Source organism: Schistocerca cancellata, chromosome 4 (genome assembly GCF_023864275.1).
Source record: "Schistocerca cancellata isolate TAMUIC-IGC-003103 chromosome 4, iqSchCanc2.1, whole genome shotgun sequence".
Taxonomy (NCBI): domain Eukaryota; kingdom Metazoa; phylum Arthropoda; class Insecta; order Orthoptera; family Acrididae; genus Schistocerca; species Schistocerca cancellata.
Genome location: NC_064629.1, coordinates 420,219,199 through 420,228,331, shown reverse-complemented (window position 1 = coordinate 420,228,331; position 9,133 = coordinate 420,219,199).

Here is a 9,133-nt window from a genome sequence, read left to right as displayed (position 1 = left end):
GGTATCAGCTGACCACAACTGGTCGCAGTAAATTCACTCCTCAACTCCTCACTCTCTTCATATTTGGATGAAGAGTCTTCCAACATGGTTTCATGAAGCCTTGAATCAGGCCTTCCTCAGCATGAACTGGCCGTTTTTGTTTTTCTTCTTTCTGATGATCTCTTATGAACAACTTCCGTTTGGTAGCCCCAGATGTTGAAGGTCTATCAAATGCATCAAATGAAGTTCTTAGAGCAGATTTTGTTGATGGTGGTTTCTTTACTGTAGTCTTGGAACCTGTTTTCTTTAGCCATTTAGCCATGAAGTGCATCAAAACTCATTTAAAAGGAGATGTTGTTAACACTGCTGTTTTATCTGCTCTTAGTGAGGACTCTGTTTCTTCAATTCAGTTAACTGCAGTCAACACTGGCTGTAGCTTCTGAGACCTTATCAGCGTTTGCTGCAGACTGCCGAGGAGGAAAATCCATAGATGAAAAAACCAGGGGGGACATAAAAATAGATCCACTTTTTTGAAGTCATTTGCAGCCACTTCTATTATTGCGACTCTGCACTATGCCCTTCCCATCAGTGGTCCAGGGTCTTTATCTCTCAAACTTTGGAATGAATGGGGCCATAAAAACAAATCCAGAGGTTGTGAGCGATGTATTGTATGAGGTGACAGGCACAATAGTGTGACATCCTATTCTTGAGCACAATCAACAACATGAATGTATCAAGAATAAGCATCACAGCATTCTAAGCCACAGGTTTCTCATCGATTATAAAGTGAAATGTTCATATAGCGCAGGCTCAGTTCTTTGCTTATTTTTGTTCTTTTACGTAAATAATAGAAATTTAATCGTTTCTATTTCTCCAGAATTTTTTAATTAGTATCCGAGCTTTAGACTTAAACTTTCTGAGAAATTAAATATATTAATTGAGTAGTCTAGGAAATTATTCTCGTTTAATTTAGACTAAAGCTAAAATTTGTTTTCGATGAGTGAGAAGCGTATCACCTGCCATAGGACTGTTGTTAGTTCGGGGCTGTGGTGTTCAAATGTTGAAATGTGTGTGAAATCTTATGGGACTTAACAGCTAAGGTCATCAGTCCCTAAGCTTACACACTACTTAACCTAAATTATCCTAAGGACAAAGACACACAGCCATGCCCAAAGGAGGACTCGAACCTCCGCCGGGACCAGCCGCACAGTCCATGACTGTAGCGCCTTAAACCGCTCAGCTAATCCGGCTGTGGTGCGAGGGTTGTTGCAGTTCCTGTCATGCGAGTGACTGTAGCGCCGTGGGAACTGCAGGAATAAACAAGGTTCATTGGTTGTGTAGAGATAGGAAGATAGTGGAATAGGAGGAGAAGATTGACGACATTCAGGTGGAACTAGATGAGGCAAAACAAGTTCTCGAAAGGTTAAGGGGGAAGAGTGGAAAAGAGAGTTGGGATGTGGCAACAGCCTATAGAAGAAACAGGAATAGAACTTTGTCAGACAGTTTTGTTGTCAGTCTAGAAAACTGGTTTGATCTGTTGTCACAGTTTTGGAAACTGATGAGCCACAAGTAGATGTAGTAGTAGACAGGACACAACAAACTTTAAAAAAAAATGTTTGAGACTAAGAATTGAGAAAAAGTTAAGAGGAAGGGGAAAGTTTGGTTGTTAGGTAGTTGACGTAGTAAAGGTGTTGGCCAACTGTCATAGTATAAACTAGGGTCAAGTTACCAGGTACAAATGTTTTTTTTTTTTTTAAAACCTCATGCAAGTCTAGGTCAAGTGTCAGTGGATGTAGGTTTACTTTGCAAAGACTTCACAATGGAAGACACCATGGTAATAGTGAATGGCGTGGCAGCAGCATAGACAGGGACCCTAAATGTTCAACTGAGGATGACCTGGTAAAGATAACTTCAGCAACGAGATTGGTTTTGATCTTGTATCTGTTTTGAGGCGCCATGACTGACCTCATTGAAGCTCCTCTGTTAGGAGAGTTAATGTAAAGGGGGAATGGTTACTTGGATTAGGTATGGGGTCTTATATCTGTGTGGCTCCTGTTGACTCTATCCGTAGATGGGGCTATGCTAAGCAAGTTCTTCACCTCAACAGGGAAGTGAAGGGAAAACTGTCTGGGCTAATAGCAAATAACTTATGGGGGGAGCAATATCGTAAGTGGTAAAATACTAGTGGTTACAAGTGAAAGAACATCCGTTTTTTTTGGGTAGGTGGGTCAGAGACAAAAGATGATCAGAGACAGGCTGAAAATAACATTCACATTGAAAAAACAGGCAGCCAAAAAGCAAATTTTAATGTACACAATTCATGCAAATAGTCTTTGATTGAAACTTTAGATATTAAAAAACTGACAGAAAAATTACGTTAGTCCAGTTGTAATTCAGTGCACAAAATCAGTTATCCTTATTGCAACAGAATATCCAAGGACTAAGGTCATTTATTAGTTGCTTATTTGTGTTGAACCGCTAGAGCTCAACAAACCAGTAAATAAAATCAGCCTCTCTGAACATCATACGACCACTGGTACAGATACGTTAAATAATGCTGGATTCAAGTTAGCTTCTTACTTCTGTAGAGAAAATATGGAGGAAGAAGGAGTTGCCTCGTTTGTTGGAAACTGTTTTGATTCCATGAATATTGATATTAATAAATATCGCTCAGAGAAGCACTTAGAAGCTTGTGCAACATATGCAATATTTCGTACTAAGTCCTTCATAGCAGTAAGTATACACAGAGTACCTACAGGAAACATTAAACTCTTCATAAAAAAAATCTGGAAGCTCTGTTGTCCCATATCACAGAAAAACAAGGAGATTGATCAAATACATGAACTGGATGGATGTTCTGATTCAAATGGAAAATACAAAGCATTTATTAATAAAGTTACTTCCTCCTTTGAAATTTGTTTTCCCCAAAAGGTAACTCAAATCAAACAGAAGTTTAAAAATAAACCATGGATTATGCAAGGAAGAAAGATATCATGTGGGGCAAAAAAGAGACTGTAAGTACTTTATAGCACCGTAATGCATTACAAAGAGTATTGCAAAATATTGAAGCATGTAATCCAGCTATCTAAGCAGCTTTATTATGAGAAAAATATCATTACATCAGGCAACAAAATAAAAACTATATGGGATATATTGAAGCCAGAGACAGGTGAGGCCAAAAAGGAAGAGGAACAAATAGTTCTAATTGGTAACAAGTGCCTGTAGTCTGACAAACCTCTTAAACAAGTGCTCTGTTTCTTTTACTAACGGCTTGGGGTTATCAGGATCGGTAAACATTGCAATGGAGACCTGTCTTTGTAAGTAACTTCAGTAAAATGGAACCCACGTCTCCCAAAGAAGTGGCATCCACCATAAAATCCTTAAAATCTAAGTATCCTAGTGGTTATGATAACATATCAAAGATTACTCATGTGACTTAAGTTCTACCTTAAGTTATTTGTGTAATCAATCTTTTATCAGCGGAACATTTCCACACTAGCTTCAATATGCTCTTGACAAGAAGGGGGATAAAGAGATACCATCAAACCATCGGATAGTTTCACTTTTGCTGGCTTTTTCAAAAATATTTGACAAGGTTGTGTTCAAGCGGCTGCTTAACCATCTGACTGCCAATAACATATTGCCCAAGTCAAAGTTTGGGTTCCTTTAAGGGTTCTGATATACATAAAGCTATTTACATGTAGAGTGAGAATGTGCTTCATTCATTAGATAACAAAGTAGACGCTACTGGCATTTTCTGTGAACCTTTGACTGTGTGAACCACAGAATTCTTATAAGTAAATTATAATATTATTGTGTCGAAAGCAGTGGTGTGAAATGGTTACAGTCCTACCTCACTGAGAGGGAACAAAGTGCGTTTTGGCAAAATAGCTCTGCAGTTAGCAGTCGATCTTCATCTGACTGGGAGTTAATTACATGCAGCGCCGGCTTTAGGGTGGGGCGACCCGGGCGGTCGCCCAGGGCGCCGGGGCCCAAGGGGCGCCACGTATTAAACGCATGTAAAAAAAAAAATGACAATTTACAATCACCCATTTCGCGAAACTAAAATATTATTCAGTCTCATTCAACATACGTCACTAATCTCACGAATGCGCGATGATTTCGGTGTAGCAGAAGAGAAATCATGCTGAATGCAATCTTCGTATTGTCTGCAACCATCCATGTTTGACGCGGGCTAGCACGGGCTCTACCAAAGCGCCTCTCTTATTTGTTTCAAGAACTGCAACAAGGAAGAGCCCATGCAGCCGCACCATCTCTCGTTCACAACAGAAACTACCGGTCGCTCCAAATAAAAGAAAATACAGACTGTGAAATATACATTCCATTATGATTTAATTAATACGAATGTATTTATATCGAATATTTGTGACTTAATGACTCATGTACATTAATTAATAGATCATGCAATGCGTACACTTCATTCATAGAGAATTCTCCCCTAACGTACTGAAATAATACAGCGCCACACAATGTTTGTTAGACTGCATATGTTGGCAGCGCTACGATTTGCACCCGCATGTCAGTAATTGTCAGTAAGAGTCGGAGGCAGCGGTCATGTTTTCGTGGCTGAATAATTGTGAGTGAAACGAGTGTCGTGACTGTGTCAACATTTTAATTTTCTGGTAAGTGCGAAAAACATTTTTATCTTTCAGTTCAGGTTTTTTTCTAGTTACGTCTACTGATAGGTGAATTTCTTTATTTGTTATAGATCGAATATTGTGGTCGCGAAATAGAGCAGTGTCCAAGCAATAATTTGTCAAATTATTAAATCATGCCAGAAGAGAAGGAAATGATTAAAAAAAAGCTTTCTGGTTCAGAAAATCGGAAAAGAAAAGCTGAAAAAGAAAAAGTTCTTGAAGAAACTAAAAAGCACATGAATATTTATAAGTACCTTAAAGGAAATTCTAAGGCAAATACTTCAGATATTGAATCAAAAGTCCATGTATCAGCAAATATTTCTTCAGACTGTGGACAATTATACACAAAAAATATACAATCACCTATTGAAGGTGATCAAATTGACCAGCGCATCTTTGCATGAATCCTCTGATATTTCTCCAAGTCAAAATCAACACATGACATCTGTGGTCGATGAAAGTATCAACGTTCTTGCAATAAAAGAATACAACGTTTCTGATGTAGGTACGTGGCCAAAAGTACTTAATGCTAGAGATATAGATCGCATTATAATATGTGGACCCTCACAAGTATGTCTAAACAACTTTCCAAAAGATGAAAATGGGCGTCATTTCTCTTCAACTCATTACACAAGAAAATTATCAAACGAAGAAACTATCAGACGACGGTGGCTAGTTTATTCTGTATCAAACGACAGTGTCTTTTGCTTTTGTTGTCGACTGTTTGATTTAAAATCAACTACTAATTTGACTACCACTGTGGGTTTCAGAAATTGGAAACATTTAAGTGAAGCTCTGAAACTGCATGAAAATAGTCCTAACCACAAAAAAGCATTTACTCAATGGACTGAAGCTGAAATCAGGTTTAAAGCTGGATTAACTATTGACAAGGAAGAACAAAAGCTAATTCCTAAAGAAAGTTTACGATGGAGCAATGTGCTTCAAAGATTGATGGACATTACTTTGTATTTGGCTGAAAATAATACGGCATTCAGAGGGTTATCAGATAAATTATTTACCCCAAATAATGGAAAATTCTTAGGTCTTGTACAGTTATTGGCAAAGTTTGATCCAATCATGGAAGAGCACGTCAGACTGGCATTGAGTGGTGATTTGGCTGACCATTATTGCGGCAAAAATATACAAAATGAATTAATAGAACTCATGGCATCACACGTTATGTCTACAATCGTATCCCGCATAAAGGGTTCAAAGTATTATGCAATCATAGCTGACTGTACTCCAGATATAAGCCACAAAGAACAACTTTCGATAACTTTAAGATGCGCCGACATAACAGAGGATGGCGTAAGTGTAAAAGAACATTTCATCTCATTTCTGCAAATAGATGATACAACCGGTGAAGGTCTCACAGAAAGCATTTTAAAAACATTGAGTGATCTTGACCTTAACATTAATGACTGCAGAGGACAGGGCTACGATAACGGCGCGAACATGAAGGGGAAAAATAAAGGCGTCCAGAACAGAATTAAGAAGTTAAATCCACTAGCTTTTTTTGTGCCATGTGGATGCCATAGTTATAATTTGGTATTGTGTGATGCGGCAAAATCATCAGTAAAATCCGTGACACTGTTCGGAATGTTACAAAAAATGTTTAATCTATTTGCTGGATCGGTAAATAGATGGAAAATTTTGACCGACCATTTGAAGACATACACCCTGAAAAATGTAAGTGACACACGCTGGGAAGCTCGAATTGATAGCGTCAAAGCGGTCCGTTATCAATTATGCGAAATGCATGACGCTTTGGTTTCCTTGGCCGATGCTAATGAACAAAGCGATGCTGCGGTGTCACACGAAGCGACAACACTAGGAGGACAATTAAAATACTTCAGCTTCATTGTTTCTCTCGTGACATGGTATGATGTTCTGTTTCAAATTAACGTTGTGAGTAAAGCAAGTCAGTCACCCACAATCAACTTTGTCGAGTTTATGGGAATCCTTGACAAATGTTGCTGTTATTTGGAAACATATAGACAAACAGGGACCGAGCGAGGTGGCGCAGTGGTTAGCACACTGGACTCGCATTCGGGAGGACGACAGTTCAATCCCGTCTCCAGCCATCCTGATTTAGGTTTTCCGTGATTTCCCTAAAATCGTTTCAGGCAAATGCCGGGATGGTTCCTTTAAAAGGGCACGGCCGGTTTCCTTCCCAATCCTTCCCTAACCCGAGCTTGCGCTCCGTCTCTAATGACCTCGTTGTCGACGGGACGTTAAACACTAATCACCACCACCACCACCACCACAAACAGGTTTCGAACAAGCTATTGTAACAGCAACTGAACTGGCTTCGGATTTTGATACGCAGCCATCATTTAAACCACAAATGCGATTAAGACGTATTAAACGCAGGCCGGGTGAAGAGGCTGTTGATGATCAAATAACTGACCCAAAAAAGAAGTTTAAAGTAGAGTTTTTCAATGCACTGTCGGACACCGTGCACATATCCATGAAAGAAAGATTTGAACAGATGCAAGAATTTTGTGCGACGTGGAGTTTTTTGTTTGACATTTAAAAAAAATCAAATAAAGAAGAACTAATACAATGCTGTTCTAAATTACAAGAAAAGTTAACTGTCAACATGAAGTCAGATATTGATGGAAATTTGCTGTGCGACGAAATTTTAGGCCTGCAACACTATCTCGAAGACAGCCAGGCAACGCCTATTGAAGCCTTAAACTTCATAAAAAAGCATAATCTTCAAGAGTTATATCCCAACCTCTGGATAACGTTACGTATTTTGCTAACAATACCAGTGACTGTCGCAAGCGGCGAACGCAGTTTTTCCAAACTGAAGTTGATAAAAACGTACTTGCGGTCTACAATGTCTCAAACAAGACTAACCAGTTTAGCCTCGCTGTCCATTGAAAATGAAGTTGCAGAAAACCTGGACTTTGCTAATCTGATCAGAGACTTTGCCGACAGAAAAGCGAGAAAAGTATAATTTTAGTTGTTTATAATTGTTTTTCATTAGGCGTAATATGTTTTGTGTTCAGATGACTGACAGAAAATATAGGTTTATGGCTTACAGTTATATTAAATTCAATAAAAATATGGTACCCAATTCAAAATTACTGTTTTTTCGTTATACACATTACCTCCTATATATAAAAATCAATTGTTGTGTGTTAGTCTCACCAAAACAAAGAAATGGCTTGACCAATTTGAATAATTTTTGTTTTGTTTTGTTCGCTTTAGTACAGGGGTGCTTCAGAAAAGAAAAGAAATATTTGGGATATACGAGCCTGTTTCAACCACATTTTACGCATCTTTTCTTTGTTTGGAACACGCAAAAACAATTTTCTGGAGTTTTTGTAGATGTACAATGCAGTACAACGCAAAATTTTTAGACAATTTCCCAAAACGTGAATGCCCAAACAATATATCACTGCTATCATGACTGTTACGGCAGCGACAGCAGCATGCTGGACTGACGTCACAGGCTACACAAGACTCACATGGAGCGTCTTAGCGGGCTTTCAGATTATTTGAATTTCATTTCCATTTAAAAAAATAAAATACTCAAATTTACGATGGGAAAAACCATGTTACGATCATAAGATGACGCCATTAACCACTTAAGACGATTTCTAGAAAACAGTCAAATACCGTGTTGCAAAGCACTGCCAGGTTCGCTATTTATACAATAAAGGGCGCCAACTGGACGACTCGCCTGGGGCACCTGTATGGCTAAGGCCGGCCCTGATTACATGTTGTGTTCCACTGCTTTTTCTTGTGTACAACAATGACTTCTCGTCTGTTACATTGCACGATGCACAGCTCGTTTCATTTGCAGATAATACAAACACTGCAATAAGTAGCAAGTCAAGTAAATACAGATTTAGAAATAACTGCTAATCAAATTTTTACTGATATTAATAAATGATTTAAAGCTAACTCCCTGTCATTATACTTTGAAAAGACACGCTAAATGCGGTTCTGAATTTCTAAGAGATTTTCTTTTAGCATGTATATAACATACAAAGGGAAGCAGATCGAAGAGGTTGACAGAGTTAAATTTCTGGGATTAAAATTCGATAAGAAATTCAGTTGGGAAAGGCATACCACAGAATTGCTGAAGCGCCTAAACAAGTCTGTACTTGCAGTGAGAATGATGACACATGTAGGAGATAAATATAAAACAAACTTACTACTTTACTTACTTTTATTGTATTATGTCATATACGATCATTTATGGGTTAACTCGTCAAACCGAGCAAAAGATTTTTTGCGTACAGGAGCATGTAATAAGACTCATTTGTGGTGTTAATTCAGGAACATCATGTAGAAACCTGTTCAAGAAACTTTGTATTCTAAACATTGCTTCTCAGTATATTTATTCCTTAATTAAATTTGTTGCAAGTAATATATCTCTATTTCCAACCAGTAGCACACACATGTAGTGTCAGTACTATGAACATGAACAATCTACATAAAGACCTAAAACCACTTGCCTTGGTCCACAATGGGGCACT